The sequence below is a fragment of the Choloepus didactylus genome, chromosome 10 (genome assembly GCF_015220235.1).
Source record: "Choloepus didactylus isolate mChoDid1 chromosome 10, mChoDid1.pri, whole genome shotgun sequence".
NCBI lineage: Eukaryota > Metazoa > Chordata > Mammalia > Pilosa > Megalonychidae > Choloepus > Choloepus didactylus.
In genome coordinates this window covers 111,498,417-111,514,099 of record NC_051316.1, presented here as the reverse complement: position 1 = coordinate 111,514,099, position 15,683 = coordinate 111,498,417, and the positions used below count along the sequence as shown (strand labels likewise).

General features: G+C 35.7%; 1 protein-coding gene and 1 pseudogene across 1 annotated transcript in view; both read right to left on the bottom strand.

Moving 5' to 3' along the window:
- The window catches only part of SHOC1 (shortage in chiasmata 1), a 115,581-nt gene that overhangs the window by 29,359 nt on the left and 70,539 nt on the right, over positions 1-15,683 (bottom strand). The window lies entirely within an intron of this gene.
- On the bottom strand, positions 12,952-13,686 carry LOC119505096 (annotated as a pseudogene).

The window sequence follows — 15,683 nt, the reverse complement described above, 5'->3', positions numbered from 1 at the left end:
TGAGTGCTTACTATGTGCCAGGCTGTATATAAGATGGTTATTTCATTGAATCCATACAACAGCACTATCAGGCAAGTTAATATCAACTTCATTTTAAGAATGAGGAAATAGTCTAAACAAGGTTGGATAACTTGCCCAAGGTCAATCAGTGAATAAATGGTGGAGTTGGCATTTAAAGCCAGACAGCTAACTTTGGAACTCAGACCCTTGTTCCTTCCAAAGAATATCCAATTATTTCCATTTTTGGTGGGAAAATGTTCAATAATTTCCCAGTTATAAAACAAACAAAAATAAATTCATAAATTGAGAATGGGTTGAGATAAAATGGAAGTACATAACATAAAGCAATACCTTGAAATGAAGAATCCTAATATCTAAAGATAAGACTCAAACAAGTGTAGTATTTACAGGGACAGGCCAATTGCCTGATTAACGTGTTCCATGTAGTTCCAGAGCTTTTTGAAGATGTTAGATTGGATTTTACTACATATAAAAGTGAGACCAAGAAGACAGGATTCTAGACCAACCGGCCCAGCTGACCCAGAGCAACTCTACTTTTCTCTTGTTTATATATTGAGAAGACCATGGGATATTTATTTGAATGAAGAGTTCAACTAAAAAGTTTGTAAATTGTGGATTTTATGAATGAAGATCAAGGCAAATGTGTAGCAGGCATTGGGAAACAGAGGCAATAGGAGAAAAAATTATGGGTAGTATATGCAACCCCTATAAGGATGTGGGAATGAGAATGAGTAAATCATGACCTAGAAGGGGTGAGAACAAGACAGAGAAACCATATTGGGTAACTGGAATACAAAATGCATGGAAAATGGAGTACAAACTACATTCAGTTTCAAAAGTGGTCTGACTTCTTCTAATCTAGGTTTACTTAATCCTTACTTCTAGGCTCAAGCCTTGCCTCAGTTCTGGGTCCAAGTATATAAAGAAGTATAACAAGTGTCTCACCTGCTCAGGATTAAGACAGTATTGTTCCAATTGGATACCTAAAACCATGCTTTTTTTTCTTGTCTTCCATTATATTTCAGAGATACTCACCACTATATATTTTACAATAATAACCATTCTGCTCAATGGTGTTCAAAACCTTTAGAAGCTCAATCCATGTTCAACTAATTTAAAACCTAAGAATTAAAAGATTCAAACTATATTTTATTTATTTATTTATTTTTTGTAGGTCTTCCTTCTTTCAAAAACACCAACTTGCTATTTTTTTTTTCTATCTAGTATAATTATTACCAGAACACCAATTCTCCCAAGTGTTGGCCTTTATCATTTTAATTGATCTTCACTGCTATGCCCTTCCTGTGGGTCACAGGTATTTTAAGTGGTAAACTATGAACATCTTCGTGTCATTTCCTGTATTCTATATCAGTAATTCTACTGTGCCCCCCAAGGTTCTGGAGACTAAAATATTGCTTCTCCTCAAAAATGACTGAATGCTGTGTATGAAAAAAAGATATATATGACCTTCTTATTGTCTTTTATGATGTTCTGTTTCTTTTAAATAAAGACATACTTTTAAAATACATCAGACATATAAGTTTAATGAAATTAGAAAATTGACTTTAAAACTAAATCAAGTGCACTTTAGAGTTAGATGTTTCTCCCAGTGAATACAAGTATAAATTTTTGACAGAATACATGGAACAGCTATCTGAGGACTATGCAAAGTAAATGTTAACAGGTTGACTGAAGAAGATAAGAAATTGAAATATCATCAAACAAGCACTGAGTTTCCCATTTTTTTCCCTGCTACTATTTTCTTTCCTGGATTCAAAGGCAGACCAAAACCCAAAAGTGCCCCAAAATAAGTCCTGTATTTATGATTAGAGGAGTGGGAAAGGGGATTCTTAAGGTTAGAGAGTAGAGGAAATTCCCTGTTTTATTTATTATTATTTTGTAAAATCTTTTTTCCATTTTTTCTTGTCTCAGGCCTCAGGAAATCCCACTATGGTAGGGTCTCTGGTGGCTGGAATGGCAATGGAAATGGCATCAGGGAGGTGTCTAAAACTGAACTAAGGGAACCCTACTCTCTGACCAGAGGAGATGTGGTCCCAAGGCTGTAGGGTGAATCCCATTGTTTTTCTGTTTTTTTTTTTTTTTTTTTTCTCTGTGTCCTTCTGCCACTTGGCCTCAGAAGCAGATGCAGTTGTGGGAAAACTAAAAACCTGGCTTTCTGGTAAAAGGACAGTCAAGGAGAGCCCAAAGAGTCAGAAAGTTTTGGGGATATTGAAGAGAAGAAATCTCCAGAGAGTGGTTCCAGAATGTATAAGAACTCCTGAGAAAACCTCAGAGCTGCACAAACATGGCTCTGATCCTAAACAGAGTACCAAAGTTTTTGAGAATTGAACTATAGGTTAGACCATTGCCCAGGTCCCAGACAGACCACTGGGTGACACATAGGGAAGAGGTCCAAATAGCACCACAAAGACTCTGAAAACAGAAAGGTTATTGGAATTACAACCCTTAAAAGGCAGTTAGAAACTTGTAGCCTGAACTTAACCAGGATGATGTTGTTCAAGCCTACTATATACCTGCTGATTTCCTACCAAATTGTTCTATCAATTATTGAGAGAAGGGTATTGAATTCTCTGACTGTAATTGTAGATTTGTCTCTCTCCTTGCAGTTGTATCAGATTTGGCTCCATGTATTTTAAAGCTCTGTTATTAGATGAATAAACGTTTAGGATTGTTGTATCTTCTCAATAAATTGACCACTTATTCATTATGAAATGACCTTCTGTATCCCTGGTAATATTATTTGCTCTGAAATTTACTTTGCATGTTATTAATATTGCTACTCTAGTTTTCTTTTGAAAAGTGTGCGCATGGTATACCTTTTCCTATCTTTTTACTCTGCATGTGTATGTCTAGTTGTTCCAGCCCATTTGTTGAAAGGTCTAGTCTTTCTCCATTGAATTGCCTTTGCTCCTTTGTCAAAGATCAGTTGAAAATATTTTTTGTGGGTCTATTTCTGGGCTCTCTAATCTGTTCCATTGATCTTTATGTCTATTCTTTTGCCAGTACCACACTATTTTGAATAATAGCTTTATAGTAAGTCCTGAAATTGGATAGTGTCAGTCCTCCGACTATGTTCTTCTTCAGCACTAGATTGGCTATTCTGAGTCTTCTGTCTTTCCATATAAACCTTAGAAGCAATTTCTCAATATCCATTGCTGCCACACTGATATGGGTTGCAATGAATCTAGAGATCAAGTTGGGAAGAACTGACATCTTAACAATAATGAGTTTTCCTATCAATGAACATGGATTATCTTTCAATTTATTTATTTCATTAGTTTTGTAGTGTTCCTTATAGAGGTCTTGTACATACTTTGTAAGATTTATACTATGTATTTCGTTTTTTTTTTTTGTTCTAATGTAAATTGTATTATGTTTTAAATTTCAAACTCTAATTGTTCATTGCTGGTATATAGGAAAACAATTGACTTTTGCATATTAACTTTCCATCCTGTAACTTTTTAAAAATTTTAATATTTTTTATTGTGGAATATAACATATATATGTAGAAGTGATAACTTTCCAAGTGCAATTTAACAAGTAGAGAGCAAATTTCAAAGAATTTTAAGGGTTACAGTTCCACAGTTTATTTCCTTGCTGTGAAATATAACATATAAGCAAAAAGGAAATCACTTTCAAACTACGATTTAACAAGTAGTTATATAGGAAATTTCCAAAAATGTTATGAGTTAGAGCACCATAGTTTCAGTTATTTCCTTATTGTGAAATATATACAAAAAGTGATAACTTTTAAATTATAATTTAACAAGTAGCTGTAGAACAAATTTCAAAGAATGCTATGAAGTACATTTCCACCATTTCCATTATTTCCTTCTAGCTATTCTAGTATCCTAGCAACCCTAGCAACTAAGAAAAAGAAAATTATATAGAGATTCAGTGTCCATAATCCATTGTTAAATTCCATCTTGCCTGTTGCTACCTTTCCTCTAGTTGAATCACTTTCCCAGTCTTCAGGGATGTTTAGGCACTGACCACCCTAACTTGCTCATGTTGAAAAGGGGTGTTGACATTATGGGAAAAAGGGACACATCTGGTTGATGTTCTTGAAGAGGCTATTGCCTCTGTGTTTTGGGAATTAGCTGGCATAGGAGTTCTCCAGAGGATTTAAGTTTCTGGAGAACAAACCTAGTGAGTGAAACTTTTATAGTCTCAGATAGGGACCCAGGTATTCAGAGCAAATTTCAAAGAATGCTATGAATTACATTTCCACCATTTCCATTTTTTCCTTCTAGCTATTCTAGTATCCTAGCAACCCTAGCAACTAAGAAAATGAAAATTATATAGAGATTCAGTGTCCATAATCCATTGTTAAAGTCCATCTTGCCTGTTGCTACCTTTTCTCTAGTTTAATCACTTTCTCAATCTTCAGGGATGTATAGGCATTGTCCACCCGAACTTGTTCATGTTGAACAAGTTTTTGGGACTACTATTGACTTGGGCTTATCTTACTGTGGCCATTTGGCATATCTAGCTGAAGCTTGCATAGGAGTAATCTCCATGAGAGTCTCTCGACTCTATTTGAATTCTCCTAGCCACTGAAACCTTATTTTGCTGCCTTCCTTTTCCCCTTTTTGGTCAAAAAGTCATTCTCAATCCCTCGATGCCAGAGTCAGGCTCATTCCTGGAATCCATGTCCCACATTGCCAGGGAGACTCATTCACCTGGTGGGGGGGAATCGTTCCTGTCTGGTGCTGGAGGGAGGGTAATGAATTTATTTGCAGAGTTGGGCTTAGAGAGAGAAAGTTCATATTTGAACAACAAAACAGGCTCTCTAGGGGTGACTCCTAGGCATAATTATAGGTGGGCTTAGCTTCCCCTTTACAACCATAAGTTTCACGAGAGCAAGCCTCAAGATCGAGGGCTTGACTTATGAAGTAGGGGGTTCGTAAGTTCACATAGCATATGTTATGTCCATGGTAATGCATACATATCTCACACTATCACCTAGTTGTACAATCCTCATCACTCTCCATTTTAAATACTCTCATGACTGAAAACACCCTATAGTTCCTTTCAGCCCTTAATTATCTGTCCCTATTATTTGTGTAGTACTAGTAAGGTATTCCTGTTAATTACAGTCCCTAGTATGCAATAGGTAGATTTTTCCCATGTACCATTCTGTTGTCAACTTTCTATACTGGTGTCATACCTTAGAAGTATATCATGCAAACACCTATCTATATCTGTAGTGCTGATCTGTGGATATATACCTTTAAACAACCCCTTTCAATCCTATTCACCTTCAGTACAGTTCTGATACTTATAATCCCATCAACAATCATCACTCCTCATCCTGCAACTTTACTATCATAACTTATTAATTCCAAGAGTTTTATTTGTCAGTTATTTGGGATTTTCTACATAGACAATCATGTCACCGGCGAACAAAGACAGCTTTATTTCTTCCTTCCCAATATTCATAACTTTTATTTCCTTTTCTTGCCTATTGTATTAGCTAGGACCTCCAGTACAATGTTGAATAGGAATGGTGAGAGGGAACATCCTTGCCTTGCTCCCAATCTTAGGGGGAAAGCACCCCATTTCTTACCATTAAGTATGATGTTAGCTGTGCATTTTTTGTACATGTTCTTTATTAAGTTGAGGAAATACTCCTGTACCCTTAGTTTGTTTTATCATGAATGGGTGTTGGATTTTGTTAAATGTTTTTTTTTTTTCATCTACTGATATGATCACATGATTTTTCTTCTTTAACCTTCCGATGTGGGAGATTATATTGATTTTTTAAATGCTGTACTTTTTTGACTTGCATACATAGAATAAATCCCACTTATAGTTTTTTTTTTGTAAATTGTTGGATTTGATTTATTAATGTTTTGATGACTTTTGCATTTATGTTTATGAGAGATATTAGTCTGTAGTCTTCCCTTTTTGTAATGTGTTTATCTGATTTGGGTACTTATAGAATGAACTAGGAAATGTTCCCCCTCCTTCTGTTTTCTGGGATATAACTGGCATTTTTCCATAAATGTTTGGTAGAATTCACCAGTGAAAACATCTGGGCCTGGTGCTTTCTTTATTGGAAAGTTATTAATGATCACTTTCTCTAATATATATAGGTCTTATGCAAATCATCTATTTTTCCTGGCATGAATTTTGGTAAATTGTGTCGTTTAAGGAGTTGATCCATTTCATTTAGTTATCAGATTTGTGGAGATAGGGTTGTTCATAATACTCCTTTATTGTCCTTTAAATGTCCGTAAGACCAGTAGCTGTGGTGCCTCTTTGATTTTTGATATTTGTAATTTATGTACTCTTTTTTTGTCTTGATCATCCTGGCTAGAGGTTTATTGATTTTATTGATCTTTTTTAAAGAACCAGCTTTTGGTTTTATTAACTTTCTCTATTGTTTTCCTATTTTCAATTTCATTGGTTTCTGGTCTATTTTTTTTTTTATCTTCATCTTATTGAGATATATTCACATACCACGCAGTCATACAAAACAAATCGTACATTTGATTGTTCACAGTACCATTACATAGTTGTACATTCATCACCTAAATCAATCCCTGACACCTTCATTAGCACACACACAAAAATAATAAGAATAATAATTAGAGTGAAAAAGAGCAATTGAAGTAAAAAAGAACACTGGGTACCTTTGTATGTTTGTTTGTTTCCTTCCCCTATTTTTCTACTCATCCATCCATAAACTAGACAAAGGGGAGTGTGGTCCTTATGGTTTTCCCAATCCCACTGTCACCCCTCATAAGCTACATTTTTATACAATTGTCTTCGAGATTCATGGGTTCTGGGTTGTAGTTTGATAGCTTCAGGTATCCACCAGCTACCCCAATTCTTTAGAACCTAAAGAGGGTTGTCTAAATTGTGCATAAGAGTGCCCACCAGAGTGACCTCTCGGCTCCTTTTGGAATCTCTCTGCTACTGAAGCTTATTTCATTTCCATTCACATCCCCCTTTTGGTCAAGAAGATGTTCTCCGTCCCACGATGCCGGGTCTACATTCCTCCCCGGGAGTCATATTCCACGTTGCCAGGGAGATTCACTCCCCTGGGTGTCTGATCCCACGTAGTGGGGAGGGCAGTGATTTCACCTTTCAAGTTGGCTTAGCTAGAGAGACAGGGCCACATCTGAGCAACAAAGAGGCATTCGGGAGGAGGCTCTTAGGCACAGTTCTAGGGAGGCCTAGCCTCTCCTTTGCAGCAACCGTCTTCCCAAGGGTAAAACCTACGGTAGAGGGCTCAACCCATCAAACCACCAGTTCCCTATGTCTGTGGACATGTTAGCAACCATTGAGGTGGGGTAGGCCAATACCCCTGCATTCTCCACAGGCTCCTCAAGGGGGCACTACATATTTTTTTCCTTGTTTTTTCCTTTTTTTTTTTTAACCTTTTCTTCCTTTTTAAATCAACTGTATGGAAAAAAAAAATTAAAAAAAAAAAAAAAGAAAAAAGAAAAACATACAATAAAAGAACATTTCAAAGAGACCGTAACAAGGGAGTAGGAAAAAGACAACTAACCTAAGATAACTGCTTTACTTCCAACCTGTTCCTACTTTACCCCAAGAAAGTTACATAATTCTGGTCTATTTTTATTGTTTCTTTTCTTCTGCTTGCTTCAGGTTTATATTGCTCCTTTCTCTTGTTTTCTAAGATGGAAGCTTAAATTATTGATTTTAGATCTTTCTTCTTTTCTAATAAATGCATTCAATGCTATAAACTTCCCTGTAAGCACTGCTTTCACTGTATCCCACACATTTTGTTAAGTTTGTAGTTTCATTTCCATTTAGTTCAAAATAATTTTTAATCTCTGTTGAGACTTCTTCTGTGACCCATGTGTTATTTTAGAAATGTGTCATTTAATTATCCAAATATTTTGGGGTTTTCTAGCTATCTTTCTGTTATTGATTTCTAGTTCAATTTCATTGTGGTCTGAAAGCATACTTTTTGCATGATTTCTGCTCTTTTCAACTTGTTCAAGTGTGTTTTTAATTGCCCAGAATGTGGTCTATCTTGGTGAAGTTTCCTTGTGAGTTTGAGAAGAATGTGTATTCTGCTGTTGTTGAGTGAAGAATCCTATAAATATCAATTAAATCCAGTAGACTGATGATGTTGTTCAGTTCAACTATATCCTTATCGATTTTCTGCCTGCTAGATCTGTCAATTACTGTTAAAGAAGTGTTGAAGTCTCCAACAATAATGGTGGGTTCATCTGTATCTCCTGTATTTCTGTCCTTTTTGTTTTATGTACTTGATACTCTGTTAGGTAGACACACATTAAGGATTGTTATGTCTTTCTAGAGAATTGACCCCTTTATCATTATGTAATGCCCCTATTAAGTCTCTTTGTCTGAAATTATAACATAGATTCTCAAACTTTTTTTTAGTGTTAACTTGGTATTTCCTTCTCCATGTCTTTATTATCTATTTGTCCCTTAAATTATAGTTAACTGGGTTTCCTGTAGACAAAATATAGTTGGATCTTTTCTTTAAAAATCTGCTCTGTAAGCCTCTGGTGTATTTGGTGTATTTAGACCATTCCGACATTTAAAGTAATTATTGATATAACGGGACTCATACTTACTATATCTGTAACTGTTTACTACTAATTGCACTTATTCTTTGTTGCTTTTTGTCTTCTCTTTTCCTGCCTTCTTTTTATCTTGAAATGCATTTTAATTTTAGACAACCTACATGACACATTTTTTTTTCTTAAAAATAATGCCTCTACTCCAAATAAATAAAGGTCAAAATAAGAGAAGAGTTCAAGACGACATAAGTTCCATTTTTTAATTCCTGGTGGTGTGTGGAGGAAAATCAGTAGTCAGTTATGACGACAGGTGATAGATCCAAAGCAATTATCGAATTTGTAAACATTTCTCCATTTCTAAATGATCCTGAAAGAAAATCATACTTAGGGTCATTCTATCTTCATGGTAGTGCTGGAGAACAGCCATATCATCTGGATTCCTGTTTTATCCAATTGAGAACTGCAGTTTTTGAAATTAGCAAGGATGTACTTGATTTGTCCTGTAGCCCCTTTCATAAAATGTTTTACTCTTGTCTCCATTCTTCAGGTTTGCCTTTGATTGATTTCATGTACTCTCTGATGTACTTATTGTAGGCTTCTTTTGTGAAGCTAGTTTTCTGCAAGTGATGGTTCATGACGATATCAACACAAGTGAATACTATGCTTTCAGTACTTTCACTCTTGGGGCCTTCTGCACAGGAATTTTCACCAACGAGCAAGCCATCAATTTTACCTCGATCCTATTGACCATCTTCCTCTCTACCTCCAGTTACAACCCATTCCCAATCTTCTGGATCCTGCAAATGTCAGGAACATCTCATCATGGCTGTTGAGGTCCCACTTAGATGATCAGGATGGTGGGTGGAGGGAGGCAATAGCAGCATTAGTTTAGCAGTAGCCCAGAGCTTGGAATAAGTGTGGCACAGTTAGAGCAGCACTCAAGGAAGTGGAGAGCAGGTGAAAAAGCTGCTCTTTCTGGTTTTAATTGAACATTTTATGATTCCATTTTCTTTCCTCTATTAGCACTTCAATTATACTTAGTTTTTAAAATTTTTTAGTGGTTGCCCTAGGGTTTTCAGTAAACATTTACAAGTAATCTAAGTCCACTTTAAAATAACATGGTACTGCTTCATGGATAGTGCAGGTACCTTATAACAGAGTATTCCCAATTCCTCTCCTATGCCTTTCATTCATTTTATTTATCCCTAAGCTATAATCACCCAGTACATAGGTACTATTATTTTGAACAAAACAGCTGTCTATTAGGTCAATTAAGAATAAGAGAAATAAAAGATTTTTTAATCTTTATTTATTCCTTCTCCAGTGCTCTTCCTTTCTTTATTTAGACCTGAGTTTCTGACCTATCTAATTTTCCTGGTCTGAGGAATTTTTTTTAACATTTCTTGCAACCTGATCTACTGGTGACAAATTCCCTAAGTTTTTGCGTATCTGAAAGGACCTTAATTTCTATTTTACTTTTGAAGGATAATTTCACTGGAAACAAAATTATAGTTCTTTTTTCTTTCAACATGTAGTGAATTAAAATAAAACAGGAGCTTTTTATACTGTCATGCTGCCTCAGCATCTCTTACCCTTTTGTTAGTAACATTAGGGACTTCTGCATTGTCATAATGCCTTAGCATCTTGGACCCTCTTGTTAGGTCTCTCAGTGACCATCCCTGACATCTGCTTATTCAAGATAAACAGTTTCTCCTTCTCCTCCCCATTCCTACCTGGGTTCATGACTCCTGAAAGTCAAATACAAACTTTTTAATCCCCACTCTTGTTTGACCAGCGGCTACAGTTCCAACATATAACATTATGAAGGCATAGTCCTCAGGTCCACTGTAACCTTTTGCTTCCCGCTTGCCTGGTTAAGTCTGCACCTTTGATGTGTTTCCCCAGGTGACATTGAAGTGCGCTGTCTCCCTCTGTTCTGGGACCTGTGGCTATTAATAGATTTTTCTTATATAAATCTCCAGTGTCATTTGTCCTTGCCACATCTGATTATCCACATAAAGATCCTACAATACACATTATAAATATTTCACTCCACTCTATTCTTGCTTGCACAATTTCTGACAAGAAGTGTGATGTAATTTTTGTACATCTATTGGTAAAGTGATCCTTCAACCCAGCTTCTTTCATGATTTATTTGTTTTCAGTTTTCTGCAGTTTGAATGTGATATGCCAATGTGTTTTTTTTTTGGTTTGTTTTTTTTTTTTTTATATTTATCCTGCATGGTGTTCTCTGAGCTTCCTGGATCTGTGGTTTGATGTCATTAAATTTTGGAAAATTCTCAGTCATTATTACTTCAAGTATTTCTTCTGTTCCTTTCTTTCTTCTTCTGGTTTTCTCAGTATGTGTACATTACACCTTTTGTAATTGTCCCACATTCTTGGATATTCTGTTCTAAATTTTTCATTCTTTCTTATCTTTGCATTTCAGTTTGGGAAGTTTCTATTGACATCCCTTCAAGCTTACTGATTCTTTCCTTGGTTGTGCATAGCCTATTGTTGAGCCTATCAAAGGCATTCTTCATTTCTGTTAACAGTGCTTTTTGATTTCCAGAATTTCCTTTTGATTATTTCTCAGAGTTTTCACCTCTCTGGTTACATTACCCATCTGTTTTTGCAGTTTCCCACTTTTTCCACTAGAGTCTTAAGAATATTAATCATAGTTGTTTTCAATTCCTGGTCTGGTAATTCTGAAATCTCTATATCTGAGTCTGGCTCTGATGTTTGCTTTGTCTCTTCAGACTGTGTGTTTTCTTGACTTTTAACACGCCTTGTAATTTTTTGTTGAAAGTCAGACATGATGTATTGGATAATAGGAACTGAGGTAAATAGGCTTTTAATGTGAAGTTTTATGTTTATCTGGCTAGGAGTTAGCCTGTGTGAATGTTTGCTGTAGTTGCAGGTGTCAGAGGCTTCAGTTTTTTTCTAGTATCCATGTTTTTGTCTCTCCTATCTTTGGTTTTCTGTATAAACTACTTCTTAAGAGTCTAGGCCTTGAAGTTCTTTCAACCGAAACTCACTGCTACTGTGTTGATGTGGTGATAAGGTATAGGGAGAGTAGAAATGTTCTATAATCCTAAGATTAGTCTCAGTATTTTAGTGGCCTTGTGCCCGTGAGCTGTGATCTTCACAAAGGCTTCTCAGCTTTTATTCCCCCTTAGATGAGACAGAAAGTTAGAGGGGCCTGGAATTGGGTATTTCCCTTCCCTCCAGTCAGATAAATCTCTGGTAATTTCCCTTGAGGGCAGGCCTTCGATATGAAGAGCATTCTGGGCTTATTTCAAATGCTTTCTTTTCCCCTGGATGTATTTCAAAATGGTTACTTTGCTACTTTCCTTAGTCAAACTAGACAAGATTTTTCTCTGATCTTCACCATGAGAATCTGTTGGGGGGGTCCGTCCCTCCTTTGACTGGGCCCACATGAGTTTCTATCAACTAGTACACACTTAGCTTCCAGAAATTCATCAAAGTTAGTGGTTAAGTGTTCCTAAAGTTATTGGTTCCATTAGATTCTGTTCCTGATAAGCTGTGATTCTCTGTATTTCCCTGTCTCTCCAGATTTGGTGGTGGCAGTTTGTTCTGAGACCTCAATTTTCTGATGGATCTAAGACATTGATACTCAGTTTGTTTAGCCTGTTTGTTGTTGTTGTACAGAAAGGAGTAACAACTTCCAAGCTCTTTACATGTTGGAGCTGAAATTGGACCACTTATCTTTTTTTTAATTCAATGTACCAAACACATTAGCATTTATTTTTTAAAGCAAAAGATAAAGACCTAGTTTACCAGCTTTACTTTTTATACACCTAAACTTAACATTACATATTTAAACAATTGTCAAACTTTACTAAGTTGCCAGCATTCATGCACAACTAGAAAACATCCTTAATTTATATTAAACCATAAAGGTATCACCATTATGTATTAATATCTTTCACTACTAAATATTGAAAAGAAATGGAAATTATTTTTGCAGAAGATTCATCCTGGCAATGTTAACTTAACAGCAGACTGAAATTGCTTGCCTCACATTTCAAACAAAACGGAAAGAGCAAGATCCACGCTGGTGTTAGTGTACAATTCTGTCCTAATACTACTAAAGAATCACAGTTCACCTTGGATTAAGTTTAATAAAAAAGCAAAGTGCATACATAAATTTACAACAGTTTTAAAGACAAAAAGAAAAAATGGTCCCATTAATTGTGGTCCCAACAATAAAATCAGAAGTCTATGACAAATAGATGCTACGATGGCTGTTGATAAACACTTTAAATTACAGTTATATTGAAATTAAAGTTTGTTTGAAGGCTTCAAAAAATGTTCCTGTTAATCCTCAAATGGTGCTTATTATAGTTTAACATTTTTGTTAAACGTGTGCCTTGAATTCCTTGTTATCCAGTTGCAGCGGCAGCTCCTTACCATTTGTTGTTAAGGACTTTAACTGATCATCTTCTTCAACTTCTTTCCTGACCATTCTCAGTAATTCTCTTTGTAGTGATTTTTCTGCCATTAACTATTTTAGTAGAAGTTGATATAGATTTGAAGTTGCCCATCCTACTACCACAAAAGGATGTTGAAGAAAACGAAGTAAGGCCCTTGTGCCCCAGTGAACCAAATGAAATAAATCCTGTATCTAAAGAAGAAAATCCACCTCAAAAAAAGATGGAAACCCACTGAAGGCAGAGAAAAAAATCCCTGTTTCTGGTTCCACAGAGGCCTCTTTGATTTCCAAAAAAATTCTCAAATGGGTCTTTGAAGAAGTCAAATGAAAATGGGTCCCTTCCACCAAAAAATTCCCTTAAGACATCATCTGGATTACAGAATGTAAAGCCAAACTCAATGGACTGTAAAATGACTTCTACCTCCACCACCATTTAATTCTTATTTGCTGTATTTGTCATAGGTGTCCTGTTTTTTAGTATCTGATAACCCTTAACCCTTCATATGCCTCAGCTACTTGTTTGAATTTTCTCTCTGGTTCTTCTTTATTCCCAGGATTTTTATCAGGGTGCCACTTCAGTGCCAATTTACTATATACCTTTTTAATATCTTTGGGTGAGGCATGTCACTGCATGCCTTGAACTTCATAGTAATCTACCATGTTTAACAGACTGTTGGAACAAGTCCTGAGGAGGCTGACAGCCAGCAGCATAAAGGAGGAGATAAAGAGATTTAAATATGAAGGAAAATATCTTAGATATTTTCCATGTAGTTACTATTTCTGGTGTCTTCATTCTTTTGGGTAGATCCATATTTCCATTTGGTATCATTTTTCTTCTGCCTGAAGGATACACTTTAACATTTCTTGTAGTGCATGTCTGAGGCTGCTGAATTCTTTTAGCTTTTGTATGTCTGAAAATGTCTTTATTTCACCTGGGATCTTGAAAAATAGTTTTGCCTGGTACAGAAAATCTGGTTGATGATTTTTTTCTTTAAGTATTCTAAAGATGCTACCACAATGTTTTTCCAATTGCATTATTGTGACATAATCTGATGTCATCCTTATCTTTGTTCCCTGAATGTAACATATCTTGTTTTCTCTGGTTGCTTCTAAGATTTTCTTCTTATTACTGGTATTGAGCAATTTGTTATGATGTGCCTTGGTGTGACTATCTTCAAATACTTCTTCTGTCTCTCCCTTTTCTCCTCTTCTCTGGGAACTCCAATTACCAGATGTTTGGTTATTTGAAGCTGTCTCACAGTACACTAATGCTCTTCTCATTCATTTGGATTCTTTTATCTACCTGTGTTTTATTTATTTTTTTGATATTTTTTATTGAGATTGTTCACATACCATACAATTATCCAAAGATCCAAAGTGTACAATCGGTTGCCATGGTATCATCATACAGCTGGGCATTCATCACCACAATTAAATTTTTTTTCAATTTTTAGAACATTTTCATTATTCCAGAAAAGAAATAAAGACAAAAAGAAAAGGAAACTCACATCCTCCCATACTCCTCACCTCACCCTTCCATTACTGATTGATAGTTTTGGTATAGTACATTTGTTACTGTTGATGAAAGAATGTTAAAATACTACTAACTGTAGTATATAGTTTGCAATAGGTATATATATTTTTTCTATATGCCCATGTATTTTAACTGCTAGTTATAGTGTCATACATTTGTTCTAATTCATGAGAGAGATTTCTAATATTTGTACAGTTAATCACGGACATTGTCCACCACAAGATTCACTGTTTTATACATTCCCATCTTTTAACCTCCAAGTTTCCTTCTGGTGACATATGTGACTCTGAGCTTCCCCTTTCCACCACATTCACAGACTATTCAGTACTGTTAGTCATTTTCACAATGTGCTACCATCACCTCTGTCCATTTCCAAAAGCTGAAGTTCACCCTAGTTGAACATTCTGCTCATAATAAGCAACTACTCCCCATTCTTTAGCCTCGTTCTATATCCTGGTAACTTATATTTCATGACTATGAGTTTACATATTATATTTAGTTCATATCAGTGAGGTCCTGCAACATTAGTTCTTATGTTGCTGTCTTATTTCACTCCATATAGGGCCCTCAAGGTTTCTTCATCAACTCATTTTTTTTTTTTTTTTGGTTTTGTTCATACACCATACATTCCATCCTAAGTAAACAATTGATGGTTCCCTGTATAGTAACATATTTGTGTATTTACCACCATTGCCACTATCTCTCTAAGGACATCTCCATTTCTTCCACAAAGAAGGAGGAAGAGTCAAAGAAGGTAGAGAGACAAAAGAAAAAGAAAAAAGAGAGAGAAAAAAACAAAACATGACAGCTAGGAAGCAACAAAAGGAAAGATAGCATTAAACCAAAGTAGAATAAAGAGTCAGACATCATCAATGCCAAGAGTCCCATACCCTTCCCCTATGTCCGCCCCCTCCATATGCATTTAGCTTTGGTATATTGCCTTCGTTATATTAAAGGAAGCAGAGTACAATGTTTTTGTTAATTATAGTCTCTACTTTGCATTGATTGTATTTTCCCCCCAATCCCACCCTACTTTTAACACCTTGCAAGGTTGACATTCATTTATTCTACCTCATGTAAAAACATATTTGTACCTTTTGTCACAATTGTTGAGCACCCTAGG